This window comes from Borostomias antarcticus (assembly GCF_949987555.1).
Source record: "Borostomias antarcticus genome assembly, chromosome: 5".
Taxonomy (NCBI): Eukaryota; Metazoa; Chordata; class Actinopteri; order Stomiiformes; family Stomiidae; genus Borostomias; species Borostomias antarcticus.
The window spans coordinates 19,648,313-19,670,033 of NC_140238.1; positions in this window are offsets into that span (position 1 = coordinate 19,648,313).

The following is a 21,721-nucleotide window of genomic DNA, read 5'->3' on the forward strand; positions in this document are numbered from 1 at the left end:
TGACTAATCAAGTATTCCAAAGCATTTCTTACGTGATCTGTATGAACATATTGATAATCATAATGACCTTTATATGTCAGCTTCCTTTTTAGTTTAATTCGTATCATCATGTCATCACACTCATTTCTTGGGAGAACATTGCTGACATCAGCTAAGTTGGCAGGTACACACACAACAGGTCCATGTACACCGTTTTGCGCTCCTTTAGGCAATGCAACCACTTTCATAAATGGAATATGTTGAGCTATCAGGTGTTGTTCCAAAACATTAAGAGATTTCAGTTCTGGTGGTACTTCTTCCAGATGTAGATTGTTTGCAACACTCTCTTGAGGCATTTTGCCTGATAGCACTTTTCGATGGCATGTGTGACAAATCCACAGTTTAGAAAATGATCCCTTTGACATTTCACAATCACGTAAGCACTTCCTATCACAGTCATGCAAATATTTCAATGTAATGCAATTTTCTGCTAATGAAGCAATATCTTTACCCTTGTTCTCATAAAAATATTTCTTACATTCAATAACCTGCTTTCTGAAAAGTTGACGATGACAAACACAGCAAGCAAATCCAGGGCCTACACAGACTTGTTTTTTGAAATATTCAATTGCAAAATCAATGTCATTTTGTTTTTGTTTCTTTTCTGCATATCTGTCCTGGCTGTACTGACGAACGTCTGCTTGGAACTCTGGATCAGTCAAGTATTTCTCCTTGCTGTACTGACGAACGTCTGCTTGGAACTCTGGATCGGTCGAGTATTTCTCCTTACTGTACTGACGGACGTCTGCTTGGAACTCTGGATTGGTCGAGTATTTCTCCTTACTGTACTGACGGACGTCTGCTTGGAACTCTGGTTTTGTAGCATACTTCACCTTGCTGGATTCACATTTGTCTGCTCGTAGATTTTCATTGGTAGCGTATTTCACCTTGCTGGACTCACATTTGTCTGCTCGTAGATTTTCATTGGTAGCGTATTTCACCTTGCTGGACTCACATTTGTCTGCTCGTAGATTTTCATTGGTAGCGTATTTCACCTTGCTGGACTCACATTTGTCTGCTCGTAGATTTTCATTGGTAGTGTATTTCATCTTCATGGATGCAACTTTGTTTCCACTATAGACTTTGTTATTGTGATATTTATCCCTCTCCTTCTCAGCTTTAAACCTTTTAGAAATGTCTTTAGTTACATTGTGTGACCTTTTTCTCAATGTCATTGTGCTTAGGCCTATCTGTTTTGCTGTAACTTTACACATTCCTGCACAACAAATTTCATGATCTCTTCCCTTGACACATGTTACAACCTCATAATGGTTTCCATTTGCATTATTCAGATAGATTGCATTACTTGTCAGAGTGAATGTCTGAACATCAGTAGGTATATGATAACTAGGGAAGACATTCCATCGGTCACCATTAAATGTCATAATGCCTGTTTGGAACAAGTTGGCGGCGGCAAATATTTCAAGTTCTGTAGCCCAGTTTCCTGAATACTGCATTCTTGATGTGGTCAAGTATTGCTCCATTGATGCATAACCTTCTCTCAAATACTGCTGAAATACTGACGGGTTCTGACTGACATGGTGAAATATAGCATGGCGAATTTTCACATGTTTGTTTTCATTACCACATATTGCAAAAGACAATGCTCTGAAGAAGCAGTTCCCATCACCTTTGATTTGCTTTGTCTCACAAGGATGGCCCATTGGTGCAAACTCTTTACTTGGTTCAGTAACATTGACACATTCATTTGTGATGTTTAATTGAGAGCACAATAGATCCTGATCCACTGATGTGAGGGGTGCAAAAGTCAGTTCTGATCTTACAATATCAGTAAGTATGACATCATCTGTTATTTCACAAATGTCACTGCCATGTCCTGTGTTCATTTCTATAACCATATCAGAATGTTTTTCAAATGTGTTGCATTGATGAGTTGTTGACCACGTATTCGTATGTGAAGTTTCTGTACACTCCTCAGCCTGTGTACAACTGGTCACGTCATCTCTCTTTCTCTTAACTCTGGTATTTCTGGTGTGCACTCCTTTGTTATTTTTACCATGCAAAGCTGTCTTTCCTGGTAATTCTGCTCTGTTCCGACATGGATAAAGTGTCCCTGTACGGTTTGATTGCGGAACATTAACATCAGCAACACAAGCATCATTGCTGAAGGACGTTTTCATGTCATTACCCGTCATACAGTCACCTCTTAGCACTGCACTATAAAGTGGCCGTTTATCGTTACGGGCACCTGTACTGGTAGATGGTTCAATTGGCATGACACTGTTAGTAGCATTACATGGCAAACATTTACCTTTCAACATGCTACTGCAGGATGGTTGAATTGTGCTGGCAGATCGTTCACGTTGCGCTGTACCATCAATCACTGCAACTTGATTATCTTGATCATGACAAGTCAACATTGCGCCGCCACTTGAATGGAAATGTTTCTCATGCATTTGCCGTTTTCTACCACCGTCTGTAGATACAGTTTTAACAGGTGTTGCATGTCGTCTGCCTCGTAGCACTTCACTGTACAGAGGGTACTCATTTTCCGTATACAAATCATTACATGCATCGTAACTATGTGACTGACTGTTGGATGTACTGGACTTATCAGTTTGACTGTGTTGCTCACCACTTACAAGATTCTCTTGTTCTCGGCCCATGTTCAATACTTTGACTCCAGTAATCTCAAAACACTTCTCCCATTCGGTCTTAGCACTAGCAGTCAGTTGGTACAGAAGTTCTCTAATATGTTTATAAACACTGTACCAATTGGAGTGATGAATGACTACAGCTCTATTACTGTGTGAATCAAACAGCCCTTTGCTATTGCGTGAATGAGGATCAAATACACTGAAATAGTTACCTTGTTTAATAACGACACATGTGGATGTCCTCATAGTTACAAAAGAAGCATCGTAGTCAGTCAAGGCTCTCTGAAGGGCTAGGTCTAAAGGCATTTGTATGTCCTGCATTTCAAGAGGAGCTTCTTCATTCATGTCGGTGTTACCAACATAACTTTGACCATAATCGACTGCAAAAATGGTCCCTTTCATTGTGTAGGACTGTGGGAGATCATGAACTAACAGGTACACATTAGAACCACGGACATTACCGGCACTCCTCACCGTGCTGTAGAGCGTATTGCCTTCATTCAATACATCATTGATATTTTCACTAGACCACGTTAGGATACTTTTATTGACATTCATCATAACTGCCACTAAACTGTTTGCAACACATTGCTGGTCTGAATTGATTCCAAATTTCTTATGCCCTTGAGAAAATGAACCAAATACACAAGATGTGCGAGGTACAGTTGGCGTACAATCACTATGATCTGTTGCAGTTGGAATGGCCGGATGACGTATGTCCTGGAGGTCTCTCTCAGGGACTGGAACAGCGATGGACAACTTGTTTTCCATTTCAGAGGCACATACCTGCTGGTTCAACTGACAATCACGATTATTTGTATCACTGCTGTCAGACATGATCACAGGCACAGACAGACATGGAACAGACATGTTCAAAGGCAGGGAGCCACTTTGGTTCAAAGGCTTGGGGCCACTCTCAGAAAGACTCGGATGCTCAGAAAGACTCGGATACTCGGAAAGACTCGGATACTCGGAAGACCCAGGAACACTGCGGACATTGGGTCCACAGTGTGATGTTTCTGAGTTTTTTTTATGAGGACTCGGAAAACCCTCAGCCGAGTCACGTATCTCTACGCGCCTCTTAGTGGCAACCTGGGACTTCTTACTTCGTTTCGGCATCTGGAAAGAAAGAGCAATGTGCATTAGTTATCTCCATCAAGTTCATCCCCTCAGTATCAACAGTATTAGTTTGCCGTCATGACCCCTCTACACTAAAATGCCCTGCCTATTAACATGAAACTCAAAACATTTTTCTTACTAAAACAGCAACCAAAACACTTTACTTTGTCCTCAAACTGGATTTCAATATACCCTAATTGTTTTATTTCTTCAATGTATTATGTATTCATCTTGTTGTATATTCTGTTTGCTTTTGTTCTATCTACAACAAGCTACTGTGCAACTGTTCGGATAAGTGCTAAATAACAAAACATACTTATTGAAAATAATACTACTACAACAATGCTCCCTTTCCCTGGTATGGTCACACAACCATGATTGTCAATTATGTGAACCCTTTGATCAACCTTTTACCTAGACAATTCAGAGAGGAACATTTGGGGAATTACATTAAACATTGACGAAAAGAGGATGATGAAACTGGCACTCTATCAGGTTCAGGGTTCAGGTAGATTTATTGTCCCAATTGGGAAACTTGATTTGCAGACAGGATAAACATCAACACTTAAGACAGTACAATACAAAAATGTGAATAAAAAACAATGGACACAAGCGGATCACTGTACAGTGTGTCACAGTTCCATGTGTTTGTTTAGCAGGTTTATTGCATGAGGGATAAAGGAGTTCTTACTCCTATTGCACTTAGGTCCCGTTACTCTCTGTCTCTGGCCGGAGGGGAGAGTCTCAAACTCACAGTGAAGGAAATAACCAGTACAGGCTTATATAGACCTGGCTTAACGAAGGACCTGTCGGTCGTAAATGTCCTTCAAAGGGGTCTGTGGTACGCCCATCACCTTTCCAGCCACCTTCACAATGTGGCTAAGAAGATTATTTTTCTCTCTTCTATAAAGCCCTATACAAAACCAGCGGTACATTTGATTTTTACAAAACTATCATTATTGGTGAACACATGAATTTCCAAAGTGTATTCACAAATAATGAAAAAGCCTAGCTGATGTCACAACAATGTCAAACTATCCAGTTGTGCCCAACTCAGCCTTTCCAAGAAGAGATTGTACCAATAGGCAACCGTTTTGACTATCAGCAGTTCAATTTCTATCCATGTGCCATGGACATTTGAGGTAACTGAAGTCAATTCAACTCTGTTCTATCAGGAAGTAGAACACAGAGGATGTAGATGTAAATAGGTAGCTACATCGATCTATCTACATTAAGGAACTCTAACATGGCGGAAATCCTGATTCATGACAGGCTGTGAAAACACTATTAGCTTGACATTGCAGGGACTCAATGCTCTTCAGTCCACAGAAAATGGCCTAAGATGCATTTTCTCAATCACTGATTTTACAAACTGTCAAACATTTTAGGATTTTTCCCCATAGAATCCTGTGGACACCATTAATAAGTCAAACAACATGTACAGTGGATTTGTATATTCTAACCTGATATTGATAACCATCACAGTGCTAGGATTCTGTCACTGACCTCTATCCATCTCTCTCTCCAATGCATTTACCCAACCTCTGCTTTAACAAACTGTCAAAGATGTTGTGGTCCCCCCCCCAACCCCACCATCCTGGGGACACAAATTAGTTAACTAGAACACAAAGTGTACATAGGAATGGTCTATTCTCACCTGATATAGATACCCATCACCGGATCAGAACAGACACATGGAAGACAGGAAAAAAACAGAAACAATCACAAGATAGGTCATTCTAATGAATGCACTTTACATGTTACATTAAAGCCTGTATACTGACATCACCTCAGCACTCTATACTGATGACACAGCTAGCCATGGACATCTGAAGTACCTGAAGTTAATCACTTCAATCATTTGTATATGTTTCAGATGGGGGGCTTGTATCTAATGAGTGGCACATTTAAAGGCCTCATTGAATGTGCTTACGAGCAACTACAGGTACAGCCAACTGTACATGTGGCTTCTAATTACATCATTTGTGTTAGTAGACCCTCCCATGTGTCTCCTCCTGCCTCTCATCCCCGTCCCTCCATGCATCAGCCCAGTGCACAATGACAGCCACCCACTGCACACCACCATAATGAAGCAGAGGAGTCTGTTCAGTGGCAGGCTGCTGTACCGTTGGACAGACTCAGGAGGTCCTTCATCCCCAGAGCCATCAGGCTCTGTAACTCCTCACAAGGGGGACGGACGGAAGTGGAGTACAAGGACTAATGCTCTGCCCCGCCTCCTGCTCTCTATGCTCCCCCTCTCTCTTTCCCTCGTTCTGTGTCCTGCTCTTCCCTTCATTTATTACCGTAACCGTTAAACTTGCATGACTCACCTGTCTGCACAGCTCACCTATTGTCTTCGCTACAGTACATTATATTTATATAGGGTGCATACTTTATCTATTGTATAGAGGTCAATTATTCTTATTTTCTTTGTTATATGACTGTGTGTGTACTGTACTTTGTTTTATATGCTACTGGGTGCTACATGTCCTTCAGGATTAATAAAGTATCATCTATCTATCTATCTATCTAGTGCAGGGGTGGCCAACACGCGGCTTGCGAGCCGCATGCGGCTCTTTGCCCGTCAATGTGCGGCTCCCCCATCCATTGATTAAAAAAAAAGTTGGCTTGCAGCTCTTCCATCCTTTCATTAAAAAAAAATAATTAATTCCATAAGAACATTTCTCTCTCTCTCCCTCTCTCTAGTTTCACTGTGCATTTCTTCCCGCCCATTTTAGTTTATTGCAGATTTGTCATAAAATCATATGATTCGTTTCGCTAGGTCGCGAGGAAGTCGCGTGACAACCACTTCAAACCAATCATATAGGTAGCAAATCACCTTGGTAACAAAATAATTGTAAACAAAATAATTTGCTTTGCGTGGGTCATTCTCTTTTACGACAAAAGCTAACGTAGCCTAGGCTACTGTACACAACCAAAGAATGTCTGGAAAGAAATGCGCAGCGAAACAAAATATGAAGACGAACACAGGACATGTTTTACCCGAGTGGGAGAGTCATTTTTTCTTCATAGAACATAATGGTAAGCCATTCAGTCTAATATGCCAGACATCATTGGGACATTTCAAAGCCTCTAATCTCCAGCCCAGTCCAACCTAACCCAGCCTAGCCTAGCCTAACCCAGCCCAACCCAGCCTAACCCAGCCCAGCCTAACCCAGTCCAGCCTAACCCAGTCCAGACTAACCCAGCCCAGTCCAGCCTAACCCAGCCCAGCCTAACCTAGCCTAGTCCAGCCCAGCCTAACCCAGCCCAGCACAACCCAACCCAGTCCAAATATATTATGTCAAAAAATATCTTGTTGTATGTATTAATTTTAAATAAATTAACTTTAAATGTTTAACTTTAAATTGACAATAACGTTTTTCTTCTTATTTTAGACTGGGGTGCCTTGGGGTTTTAAGTACTTATGAAGGGTGCAGTGACTGAAAAAAAGGTTGAGAAACGCTGGTATATATGCTGTGGCTCTGGGTGGTACCACAGTAATTTTTGTGGCTCTTAGTCTCTGACTGGTCGGTCACCCCTGATCTAATGCACTTACCCAAACTCAGCTTTAACAAACTGTCAAACATTTTTTTTACCCCCCAAAGTGTATTCACAAATAATGAAAAAGCCTAGCTGATGTCACAACAATGTCAAACTATCCATTAGTGCCCAACTCAGCCTTTCCAAGAAGAGATTGTACCAATAGATTCAACTCTGTTCAATCAGGAAGTAGAACACAGAGGTTTTAAATGTCAATAGGTAGCTACATAGATCTATCTACATTAAGGAACTCTAACATGGCTGAAATCCTGATTCATGACAGGCTGTGAAAACACTATTAGCTTGACACTGCAGGGACTTGATGCTCTTCAGTCCAAAGAAAATGGCCTAAGATGCATTTTCTCAATCACTGATTTTCCAAACTGTCAAAGATTTTAGGATTTCTCTAAATGTTTAAAAAAAAAAAAAAAAAAAAAGTACAGTGGATTTGTATATTCTCACCTGATATTGATAACCATCACCGGATCAGAAGACACACATGGAAGACAAAAATAGAGTGATTACCATCATTAAATAACAAGGTAGGCAGGCTTAGATATAAACTTAGACAGGGTTAAATATAAACTTAAGACATGTAGGAAGACAAAAATAACAAAATTGTTTGATCACCTTGGATGGTACCAATTTTAGAACAAAACATTGCTCCTGGACTATATTAGAGCCCTATGAAATCCGTTTTATTTTTTCCCAAATTCCTTTTTTTCCCCTTTTAATTTTTAGTTTTTTTAATCAATACTTTCCCTCCCCTTCTCCTTCTCTCCGACCAACACACGCACGCACACATGCTGCTGCAGTGCACACATTGCCCCGCCTCCTCTCACTCATTTCATTCGCTCCTATAGCCTGTAATGGCAACTAGTGATGAGCCTCAGTAACTTGATGTTTTGTAACTTCATGCGCCGTTTTATTTAATCATTCTAGTAGCAAGTCGCAATTTGCCACCTCCCAGTTATAAACGAACGCACCAATACTTCAGGGTTGAAACATATAACCAAGAAAAAAGTACAACACGGCCCAGTAAACTATAGGCTACTCCAGTTAATGAGCTCTAGTGTAATACAACCATGAGCTAGCTAGCTATCCCAGATCCCACAATGTCCGTTAGCTCTGAGGAGGATTAGCTAAATAGCTAACGTCCGAATAGCTGAGATTAACTAGCTAGCTCATCTTTGATGCATCTTTGATGCACACACAGCCTACACGACAAAACCTGGCCACGTGTCTGAAGCATGCGCTTAACTGAACTACTAATGCAACTTTACTAGGTCTAGCTAGCGAGCTAACGTTAGCTCGCGAGCTAACGTTAGCTCGCGAGCTAACGCTAGCTAGCGAGCTAACGTTAGCTCGCGAGCTAATGCTAGCTAGCGAGCTAACGTTAGCTCGCGAGCTAATGCTAGCTAGCGAGCTAACGTTAGCTCGCGAGCTAATGCTAGCTAGCGAGCTAACGTTAGCTCGTGAGCTAATGCTAGCTAGCGAGCTAACGTTAGCTCGCTAAGATGAGCTAGCTAGCTAGCTAGCTATTAGTTCAGTTAAGCGCATGCTTCAGACACGTGGCTTTAGCTCGCTAGCCAACGTTAGCTCGCTAGCTAACGCAAATACTGTTTGGTAAAATACATTGTTAATGCACAAATTAACTTGTTTATAGACCATTTAACCAAACAGTTAACCAATGATAGCCTACATATAGCTAGGACTCATTTATAGCCCATAGCAGAGAAATCCGGCTGCCGCAGCCGGACACACTCACCTCAGCTGGATAAGTGAATATCTTGAGGTTTCCCACGATGTATTTCGGACAGGGTTGCCAGATTGGTGTGATGTTTTCCAGCCCAATGAGTGCTCAAAATCCGCCCAATGTGATAAAAAACCGCCCAAATATTATAGTATATAACACAGTGGTTCTTAACCTTGTTGGAGGTACTGAACCCCACCAGTTCCATATGCGCATTCACCGAACCCTTCTTAATTGGAAAAATAAAATATGATTTTTTCTAATTCAAAACATACTGTAGGTATATATTTTACTGGTGCACAAAATGAACCGTGCATCAACATCACTGTGTTCAAAGAACAAAACCATCAAAACATGATTTTCACACAAAAACAAAAGCATAATAATGAATATTTACTGCAAATCAGTGTGACTTCTGCTGTTGCCTTTCAGAGACCAGTTCAGACCTTGGCAAGTGCCACTCTCATGTCATTTTCGCAACAAAGTCTGTTCCTTTCACAATCACACGACGTACCATCACGACAGTCACAAGTCGACTACTGAGCGCACCAAATTCCCTGCAGCACAGATAGGCCAAGCGATGTAGCGTGATCACCTGCAGCCAATGATGGCCAAGCGGGGCGTGTCATCACGAATCATATGAGTCGGGTGTGTGTCTTGACCTCCGCCGAACCCCTGAGACTGACTCACCGAACCCCTGGGGTTCGATCGAACCCAGGTTAAGAACCACTGATATAACATATAGCAGTGCATGCTAAGAAAAATGCCTTTCAGTTGAAATACTGAAAATAATAATAACTCGTGGTAAACTGCAACACACGCCTACACATGTCACACACAGCCTACGACAGAGAGAAAGATGTGTAATCCCATCAAATAGTCAAAGAAATGATAATGCAGGCAACAAATTATAATAACACATGAGAAGCATGGCTATATCATGAATACAGTGGCGATTTTAGCATGGCATTTCTGGAGGGGCAGTTTTATATTATGTCACCATCACAAGAACTAAAGGTAGCCAATTAGTCTACGGTAGGTACATCAGAGCAGAGGCTACAACACACAAAGATAACGACACATTAACACACGCAGAGTAGGCTAATTAGACCCATAAGAGAGCGCATGCCCGGTCCAGGGTTCTGAAAGTGACACGTGTTGAGCTGCCCCAGTAAACCCAGCTTCATGGCACAGCTCAGATGGGACGCAGAGCTTTCATGCTTCGCTGTTCTTTCTGACAGATGTTTAATGTCTTTGAATCCAGACGATGCCCAAACAGAGTCTCCACCAAAAAAGAATACAAGGGAAACCGAACAGCGCACTTTTCGAGGTGCTAGCAGTTAGCCACTTCTTTTTCTCAAACCATTCCTGTTTGAAGGTATGGGTTACCTTATCTCCAGCCTGAAGCAGCACCAATTCTTCTGTTCGTGTGGCCCTAAACATTTTATTTCCAGTTTCTCTTCAAGTTTCAATGTACTAAACCGCATATTCAACAAATAATCTACACTATTCATTGTTGCACCTGAAAACACTTTTAATTTCTACAAAACTTTAGCTAGCAGCATTGGCTAACGTAGATCGACATCGACAATGACCCAGTAGTTCAACTTTAATCAACGTTGTTTTATTATTCCCTGGCTAAACCTGTTGCCAGGTAGATTTCGTAGGGGTTAGAGACTTTTCTGCCCCTCCACCCAATAAAATCTGCGTGATATTTTTTCACATTACTCCCGACCACGCTCACATTGTCGCTATAGCAACAGTAGGGGAGAACGCTTCGGTGCCCCTCTGCCGAGTCAGAGCAGTCTGTGACACACTCATACAAAGGGAATTACTGCAAAACAGCACTCTACATAGTGTCAGTCAGGTTTATTATATTTATACATGCTATTTTCACCACTGAATCACTATTTTGTATTAATTATAAATTAGATTTTTCCGAAACACAGTTTCAGGCTAAGATGCATCTTGCACAACAGCGCCACCTGGTGGGGCACTGCCCCACCTGCCCCTAATGTAAAATCACCACTGTATGAATAGAGGACAAGATGACACGCTAGATAACAAGCTTTAGTGGTGACAAGAAACCGCTAGAGAATGTGACAAGTGGACTAGGCTACACAACTTCCAATGGTAGGCCTATATAACCACCTGTATAACCACCCATGAATACCCTGCCTGCTCGCCTACAATAACCGAGTCAGGAGTGTGACACTCAGGCAGGCAAGCAGGCAGAGACACAAGTAGGCTAATGAATCACTCAATGAAGTGACATCCAGAAACACCTGCTGTATAGTATTAAGTAAAAATGTCTTACTGTCACGCCGAACAGGCCAGGAGTCCATTCCAACTAACGTAACTCGTCAATGTAAAACTATGTACATGTGGTGAACTTGCTAATTAGCAAGTATTAATAGCTCTCGCACTTAGGCATAACCGAACAGAATATGCTTTGCTCAACCATGCATTAAAGTGATGCACGAACGCCATATAGCTGTAGGGTAATCTTACACGTTTCTTCTCTGCACGTTGCCTTTAGCCACCCTGTTCTTATTTTAACAACATGAATGTGCCATCCTGTCCATGTCAAACAATACATGAGGCCCATTTGAAGAAGATTCACATTTATTGTCTCAGCACTGTGATCTCACAGCAAAATGTCTGTGCAGCCTTTAAATGTATCCATCAAAATCAGACATACCTCAACATCAGAGGTGTATAGAGTAAAAAAAAAAAAAAAAAAACAATTTTATATAGTGATATAGAGAGCCATGTCAAATTCGGACAAAGTGCCAGCACATCTGACACACATTTCCAGTAAGATGATCAGTTTTAAAAATAAATGGAAAACAGCAATAAAACAAAAATCAGTGTACATTAATAGTAATGAGATTGTAATTAGATGACTAATTAGATGACTGTCTGATTGAGAGTGAATCCAGTATTTGTTAGTATCAAATCTTATGTGTATTGATATATTGAAATGTATTGTTTTATTATTACTGTACTTTAATGTTTGGTATGAATGTATTGTTTTGATGTGCATGGACCCCAGGAAGACTAGTTGTTACTGAGGTAATGACTAATGGGGAGCCGAAATAAAGATACAGATAAAAGATAAAGATACAATAACACGTATAAAACTCACGAGTATCGCCCTTAGGCATAACCGAACAGAATATGCTTTGCTCAACCATGCATTAAAGTGATGCACGAACGCCATATAGCTGTAGGGTAATCTTACACGTTTCTTCTCTGCACGTTGCCTTTAGCCACCCTGTTCTTATTTTAACAACATGAATGTGCCATCCTGTCCATGTCAAACAATACATGAGGCCCATTTGAAGAACATTCACATTTATTGTCTCAGCACTGTGATCTCACAGCAAAATGTCTGTGCAGCCTTTAAATGTATCCATCAAAATCAGACATACCTCAACATCAGAGGTGTATAGAGTAAAAATAAAAAAAAATATATAGTTATATATAGAGCCATGTCAAATTCGGACAAAGTGCCAGCACATCTGACACACATTTCCAGTAAGATGATCAGTTTTAAAAATAAATGGAAAACAGCAATAAAACAAAAATCAGTGTACATTAATAGTAATGAGATTGTAATTAGATGACTAATTAGATGACTGTCTGATTGAGAGTGAATCCAGTATGTTAGTATCAAATCTTATGTGTATTGATATATCTCGGTGAGTCAAACGTCTTATAATATGTCGTAAATAAGGTCCAGGTTGTCAAAAACGAGCATTGTCCTTTAAGTGATACTAATGAAACAACTGGACTATATATACTATACTGTATGTAACTGTGGTAAAGTGAAAGATTGCTTGTGACAGGACACAATTACCAGCAATCACTAGATCACAGTATCACACCAGAAACAAAACACACTGGTAATCACCTTCCTGTGATTCAAAAACAGCCGTACAAATGGAGCGGGTGTGTGTAGTGGGTGTGTGCGTGGGTGTGGTGTGTGTGCGTGTGTGGTGTGTGTGTGCGGTGTGTGTGCGCGCGTGGGTGTGTGCGTGGGTGTGGTGTGTGTGCGTACGTGGGCGTGTGTGTGTGTGCGTATGTTGTATGTGTGTCTAAACACCTCTACTACTCTCACCAAATAAATTCACTTGCACTGCTGCTTTCCAAAAGCCTTTGATTTCTTCTCCCTACTTGAACGTGGTTTCTGTTTAGCATCTGCAGCAGAGCAATCATCTTCACTGTTTGTAAGATGACCAAACATGACCGGCCCTGGCGCCTCCATCACATCTTCCTCCACACTCGCCCCATGCACGCTGGGCTCTCCCTGTACACCACCTTCGTCAACTTCAGAGCATGACTCACTAAGCAGCTGCATTTCTAGGACTCGCTGCCCACGAAGCCTAACCCGTACCCTCTCAAATGCACACATTTCAGAGCTGACGTGAAGCATATCAGTGCAAGTGTTGCTAACGGGTACTGCACACCTCAGCACCTGGTCATCTACAAACACGGAGTGCTCGCCACTTGCATTCCTCACTGACATTATTGCTGTGAGCTCACACTGAAGCACCTTGTTACGGTATGACATGTTGCAATCTCTACACCTAGATGAAACCGTGCTCTCGTTAACACTCGCCACCACATGGCGGCTAGGACAGTAATAGTCACTTGAAACGTCTACTCCCAGCAGCTGCACTACCGCATTGTCGGTATCATCCTCCGGAACATAAACCAGGTTTCCCTGGTCTGCCATGACTTTCATAGTCGTATTAAAAGTAGTGTTCAAACATGTCTTGCCCATGAACATCTTGACCGAGAGGCGGGTACAGTTGTACCACTGATCCACCTGCACCTCTTTGTCACCCCACACAGTCAGCTCCATATAGCCCGTGTGGTCACCCACGGCAAATACAGCCCTCTGCACTTTATTGCCATACTTGGTCACGACGTCACTGATATGCTTCACGTCAGCTCTGAAATGTGTGCATTTGAGAGGGTACGGGTTAGGCTTCGTGGGCAGCGAGTCCTAGAAATGCAGCTGCTTAGTGAGTCATGCTCTGAAGTTGACGAAGGTGGTGTACAGGGAGAGGCCAGCGTGCATGGGGCGAGTGTGGAGGAAGATGTGATGGAGGCGCCAGGGCCGGTCATGTTTGGTCATCTTACAAACAGTGAAGATGATTGCTCTGCTGCAGATGCTAAACAGAAACCACGTTCAAGTAGGGAGAAGAAATCAAAGGCTTTTGGAAAGCAGCAGTGCAAGTGAATTTATTTGGTGAGAGTAGTAGAGGTGTTTAGACACACATACAACATACGCACACACACACGCCCACGTACGCACACACCACACCCACGCACACACCCACCACACACCCACGCGCGCACACACACCGCACACACACACCACACACGCACACACACCACACCCACGCACACACCCACTACACACACCCGCTCCATTTGTACGGCTGTTTTTGAATCATAGGAAGGTGATTACCAGTGTGTTTTGTTTGTATTGTGATACTGGAGGGCGTTCTAGTGATTGCTGGTAATTGTGTCCCGTCACAAGCAATCTTTCACTTTCCCACAGTTAAATTGTGTAGTGTTTTTTTTGGTACTTGGACATTTGTACGGCTGTTTTAGAATCACAGGAAGTTGATTACCAGTGTGTTTTGTTTCTGGTGTGATACTGTGATCTAGTGATTGCTGGTAATTGTGTCCTGTCACAAGCAATCTTTCACTTTACCACAGTTACATACAGTATAGTATATATAGTGCAGTTGTTTCATTAGTATCACTTAAAGGACAATGCTCGTTTTTGACAACCTGGACCTTATTTACGACGTATTATAAGACGTTTGACTCACCGAGATCGCTTTGGTGTAGTTCGGAGGCATGTAGAAGAAATTTAAAATCCAGCGCGAGCCAGTATATCCATGTAATGGCGGTGGTCGGGGCACTTAGCATGCAGTTTCTAAAAATCTATTTTCTGCCGCGAAACGGTTGTTTGCATCAATCTGTCGTGATGAATCGCTAGTTGTGCTTACATAGAGCATATAGGCCTGTTGTGGTTTTTCACATGCCTCTGTAATATGATCTTTAGAAACGTCTTTAGACACGAAATAGCTTCCTCACTTGCTCCAGCACGCATGCGCACAGTGTGCTGGAGCAACGAGGTGAAGTGAGGAAGTGAGGAAGCTATTTAGTTTCGAAAGACGTTTCTAAAGATCATGGCATGTGAAAACCACAACAGGCCTATGCTCTATGAAAGTACAACTAGCGATTCATCAAGACAGATTGATGAAAACAACCGTTTCGCGGCAGAAAATAGATTTTTAGAAACTGCATGCTAAGTGCCCCGACCACCGCCATTACATGGATATACTGGCTCGCGCTGGATTTTAAATTTCTTCTACATGCCTCCGAACTACACCAAAGCGATCTCGGTGAGTCAAACGTCTTATAATACGTCGTAAATAAGGTCCAGGTTGTCAAAAACGAGCATTGTCCTTTAAGTGATACTAATGAAACAACTGCACTATATATACTATACTGTATGTAACTGTGGTAAAGTGAAAGATTGCTTGTGACAGGACACAATTACCAGCAATCACTAGATCACAGTATCACACCAGAAACAAAACACACTGGTAATCAACTTCCTGTGATTCTAAAACAGCAGTACAAATGTCCAAGTACCAAAAAAAACACTACACAATTTAACTGTGGGAAAGTGAAAGATTGCTTGTGACGGGACACAATTACCAGCAATCACTAGAACGCCCTCCAGTATCACAATACAAACAAAACACACTGGTAATCACCTTCCTATGATTCAAAAACAGCCGTACAAATGGAGCGGGTGTGTGTAGTGGGTGTGTGCGTGGGTGTGGTGTGTGTGCGTGTGTGGTGTGTGTGTGCGGTGTGTGTGCGCGCGTGGGTGTGTGGTGGGTGTGTGCGTGGGTGTGGTGTGTGTGCGTACGTGGGTGTGTGTGTGTGTGCGTATGTTGTATGTGTGTCTAAACACCTCTACTACTCTCACCAAATAAATTCACTTGCACTGCTGCTTTCCAAAAGCCTTTGATTTCTTCTCCCTACTTGAACGTGGTTTCTGTTAAGCATCTGCAGCAGAGCAATCATCTTCACTGTTTGTAAGATGACCAAACATGACCGGCCCTGGCGCCTCCATCACATCTTCCTCCACACTCGCCCCATGCACGCTGGCCTCTCCCTGTACACCACCTTCGTCAACTTCAGAGCATGACTCACTAAGCAGCTGCATTTCTAGGACTCGCTGCCCACGAAGCCTAACCCGTACCCTCTCAAATGCACACATTTCAGAGCTGACGTGAAGCATATCAGTGCAAGTGTTGCTAACGGGTACTGCACACCTCAGCACCTGGTCATCTACAAACACGGAGTGCTCGCCACTTGCATTCCTCACTGACATTATTGCTGTGAGCTCACACTGAAGCACCTTGTTACGGTATGACATGTTGCAATCTCTACACCTAGATGAAACCGTGCTCTCGTTAACACTCGCCACCACATGGCGGCTAGGACAGTAATAGTCACTTGAAACGTCTACTCCCAGCAGCTGCACTACCGCATTGTCGGTATCATCCTCCGGAACATAAACCAGGTTTCCCTGGTCTGCCATGACTTTCATAGTCGTCTTAAAAGTAGTGTTCAAACATGTCTTGCCCATGAACATCTTGACCAAGAGGCGGGTACAGTTGTACCACTGATCCACCTGCACCTCTTTGTCACCCCACACAGTCAGCTCCATATAGCCCGTATGGTCACCCACAGCAAATACAGCCCTCTGCACTTTATTGCCGTACTTGGTCACAACGTCACATCTCTCCTTCTGTGCCAGGACTTTCAGGGCCACATTCACCTGCAACACATGCACACACAAGACCTCATTACATCCACATTCACCCTCACATAATTTCATGTCCACCATCACCCAAATACTGTGTACGACTTCTTCAGATACCTTGTTATGTGCTACACGTACCTCCTGGGTTTCTCGTCCCTCGCTCACTATCTCGCCCATGGTCCTTTCTGAGGTGACAACCTGTGCGCTGCCATCAAAGGCAAAATCCAGCCTTCGCTTGAAACCCACATGGCTCCTGTCATTTACAATGATATCCATGTCCCCATCTTTGATCCTGGACGCTGTAAACACCACACCCTGCAGTTGGACTGGACTCCTGTAACCAACAACATCACTTGTGCATCAGAAAAGACTTGGAGAAAACACTCTTGATTCACCCCCACAAAACTTGTGGTTACTGAGTTAACATGCACTGTTCTGAACTGTCCACCTCATTCTACAATTGGTGATGACATCACAGCTGACATGGGTAAACTTGTTTTCTACAACGGAGAGTTGGGATACTTGATTCTGATTGGCTAGCAGCCGTTGGAAAACACTCGGTAACCCACTACTGCGACCACATAACAATAATTAGTATTAATGCGCTGTCAATCTCATTGACAAGGCTATTGCTAAGATCAAGTGGTACTATGCGTACCGCTAGTACCACTTGTACCGCTAGTACAGCACAGGCTCCACATGAGCTATTTACTCGGTTTCCTTGTTGGTCTAACACTGCACTCCTGGAATCCTACGTCAGCCTGCTAACATCCCTGCTATGCACAACACTTTATGTATGCACACTATCTTACTTGTCCTTCTCTGCATGCACAAACGTGCTGTGCCGGGACGGGGAAAAGACCACGACTCTGGAACTCTTCTCTGCTTCCTGAAGCGTCACTTCAAAGTATTTCTTCTTGCTCCATTGACCCTCCAACAATTCCGATACACCATGTATGTACCCTTCCACTTCCACCTTGGCTGCTTTCCTGTCAGGTTCCATTTTATACTGCAAAACAAACCAAACACATAGAAATACATTCATAATCCCCACGGGAGACAATGTGGGCGTTTCTGCAGTGCAACTACAAAACATCTACAAAGGATATAGAATATTCATTTTTATACATTATATTAGCACATACATTGCTCACATGTCATGCTGGCTCGAGGACAACACCAACCAACAGTCTGCTGAGCAGAGTTCTGTGTGAATAGCAGCGGCCTAAAGAGACAGCATGGTTGTTGGCCTGTTGAAGTGTCAGTGTTACGACGTTGATAGTGGCGTGTGTTAGAGACGGGTGAGTTTGAAGTGTACTATTCTTTTATGCATCTGTTAGCAGTCGATGAATTGTTATGATTGTTAATTGTTATGACTGGTAAAAATATATATATTTTTTAATGTTATGATTGGTGTGTATTCACGCGGGCACTGTCGCACACATATTTCCAATGTCAACAAGACAAAAACTCTGTCACGTTATCGTTACATTCACAAGGACATCAAACTCGTGCATTACACATCTGCAATGGGTACCAGCCATAAAGTTTGCCTACAGCTGCAACATACGCCATTACAGATTCCACTGGACACGCTAATTCACCAGCTAACACTAATGCTAGCTAACGATGGCGACGACGCAGTTCACCACAAGCCTTACATATTCATAACAATTCACCGACTGCTAACAGAGGCATAAAACAATAGTACACTTCCAACTCACCCGTCTCTGGACACACGCACACAGGCCACAATCAACGTCGTAACAGTGACACTTCAACAGGCCAACAACCATGCCGTCTCTTTAGCTAGGCTGCACACAGAACTGTGCTCAGCAGACTGTGCCAGCGCCTGTAGAGACAGGGCCAGCACTCAACCTGCCCTAGCGTGTACTCTTCATCAACACTTTTGTTGCTAATGTTACCCAGGTCGCATTTTGAAACATCACGCAACCTGTAGATGCAACCTCAAAATACACAGCCCGTCCCATAAAATACGCTAAACGTCACATGCGCTAATTGGGCTAACGTTAGCTAGCTAGCTACGTCGCCATTGCAACGGTCAACTTGTCTCTGAACGCTAACGTTACCGTGGAATGGACTCCTAACCTCGACTATGTATCGCTAAGTACAACATTCTGCACATTACACTGCATCAATAAAATAGTTAGTGCTAACGTAACGTTATACGTTTTAAGTATGTACATACATAAACATACATGCCACACCGCGGCCACCAAAATCAGCTTACCTTCTCACAAGTCCCACTGACTCTCGCAACTGCTCGGTTTCCTTCACAAGGCGGTACTCAACGTCATGTGCGCGCTCCCCCCCAGCTGGAAATACAAGTTCAACTTTTGCAGCGAAATAAAAAGCAGCAACCAATCAGAAAGCAGAAGCTTGCTGTTGTTTCAAAGAACATGTTCCCCCCTGAAACAAACTATAAAAATGTATGACCCCATTATATTGTGGCCGTGTCTCCCATAGAAATATGTCTAGCAATCCTATTATATTCTCTATGACAGGTCACTATTGACTACAAAGACATTAGAAAAAAAGACCATAATTTGGGAAAACATTGGATCTCTTCAACACTGTCAGATTACATTTTGATGTTTATATAAGCATTGTTGTGCAAAGGGACCCCATATGAATGAATGCATATGGACTCCACTTTAGTTTGACAGTAGTCATTCAGGTCAATTGGATGGAAATGTAGACCTTAAATTACATAGCCTACTTACACCAAATGTATGGGTAGGAGAGGGGCATTCTTTTGAAAACTGTGAGGTTAAGAGAGAAACAAGAATTGTGAGTGTTGTTCACAGATTGCTGAATTGTCAAGCTATCCCTGCAGTGATACTTGATGGTAAAGGTGGGTCTCCCAGGCAGATGGAAGGCCTGGACAATGACCAGGTGGGATGTCGACATGCAGAGAAATAGGTCCTAAAAATATGTCCCAAAATAGAAGAAATGTGTTGAGATGCTTAAAAGGACCTGACACTCACTTGACATCATCAGATGAATTAACTGTGATTGTGGTTGTATGATGATGCTGTTGCATGAATTTAACCTGATGCACCTTGTCAGGTGACAACGACAGTCACATGCATAGCTCAAATGTGGCTATGGCAGATGCCAGCCATGTTTCTGTTACACAAATGCTATCAGCGTTCATAAAGAATTGATGTGTGTGTACATCTTTAAAGTGTGCTTTAAGACTCTGGATATTGTGTAGAGCCACTATAAATGAACTGGATTTTATGGGAGTCTGTGTGAGAGAGGCATTTAGTGTAACATGTGACATAGTTGTATAATGATTATGATGATCATGGTGATGATGATACTGTTGCATGAATTTGACCTGATTCACCTGGTCAGGCGACATAGATGCTCCAAGCATAGCTCAAATGTGGCTATGGCAGATGTTAGCCATGTTTCTGTTACACAAATGCAATCAGCGTTCATAAAGAATTGATGTGTGTGTACATCTTTAAAGTGTGCTTTAAGACAATGGATATTGTGTAGAGCCATTATAAATGAACTGGCTTTTGTGGGAGTCTGTGTGAGAGAGGCATTTAGTGTAACATGTGACATAGGTAGAGAGGTGATAGTTGGAGAAGGGTGCAAATGAGAATAAACTAGGGAATGTTATGACAGGTTTGATGGGAAGGTTAGTTGTCCAAACAGTAACGAGTGCAGTGGTGTGTATTGTATGTGTCGTGTGTGACAAACTGGATGGTAGAGTGGTAAAGAGTGTCACGTTTGGAAAGTGTACCTTTTGCAGTATATAGCTTACACACTTCAACCAGGGAGAGGGTTGTAGCCTTTAGTCTAAACACTTCATCCTGGGAGAGCGCAGTAGCCCACAGACTACATAGCCTACTTACACCAAGTGTAGGGGGGGCATTCTTCTGGAAACTGTGAGGTGTAGAGAGAAACAAAAGTTGTGAGTGTTCTTCATAAATAGCTGAATTATCAAGAAATCCCCGCACTGAGACTTGATGGTAAAGGTGGGCCTTCCAGGCAGATGGAAGGCCTGGAGAATGATCATGTGGCATGTAGACATGTGGAGAAATAGGCCCTAAAACATATGTACCAAAATAGAATAAATGTAATGAGATTCTAAAAAGGACCTGACTCTCACTTGATGCTGTCAGATGAATTGAATGTGAATGCAGTTGTATAACGATGATAATGATGATGATCATGGTGATGATGATACTGTTGCATGAATTTGACCTGATTCACCTGGTCAGGCGACATAGATGCTCACATGCATAGCTCCAATGTAGCTATGGCGTGTTTTCCTCATTGTCTTTGATGCGTTAGTTGCGCTTGGCCCCGTTATTGCTGCTTGCAGCTATATTTATTATTATTATTATTCTTCTTCTTCTGCCATTGAAGTCAATGGCAGCCTATAGAACGGAGTGGTAACTTTTTACCAAAATTTGCATGATGGTAGAGGATGATGTGCTGAGTCCATGGAGCACGACCCAGATCGATTAGCCAATAGGGGGCGCTATAGCAGCCGACTGAAGTTGCGAACTTTGAACAGGCATATCTCAAACCCCGTTTGACCTACAGGCATGACACTTTGCACACATATGTCTCTCCTCATGATGAACAAATTTGCCTCAAGGACCCATAACTTCCGGTTATATAGATTTTCCGCCATCTTGAATTTTTTGAAAAACACTTCAAATGTATCTCCTCCTAGGAATTTTGACCAATCAGCACGAAACTCGGTAGGCACATTCTCTAGACCAATGTCCACAT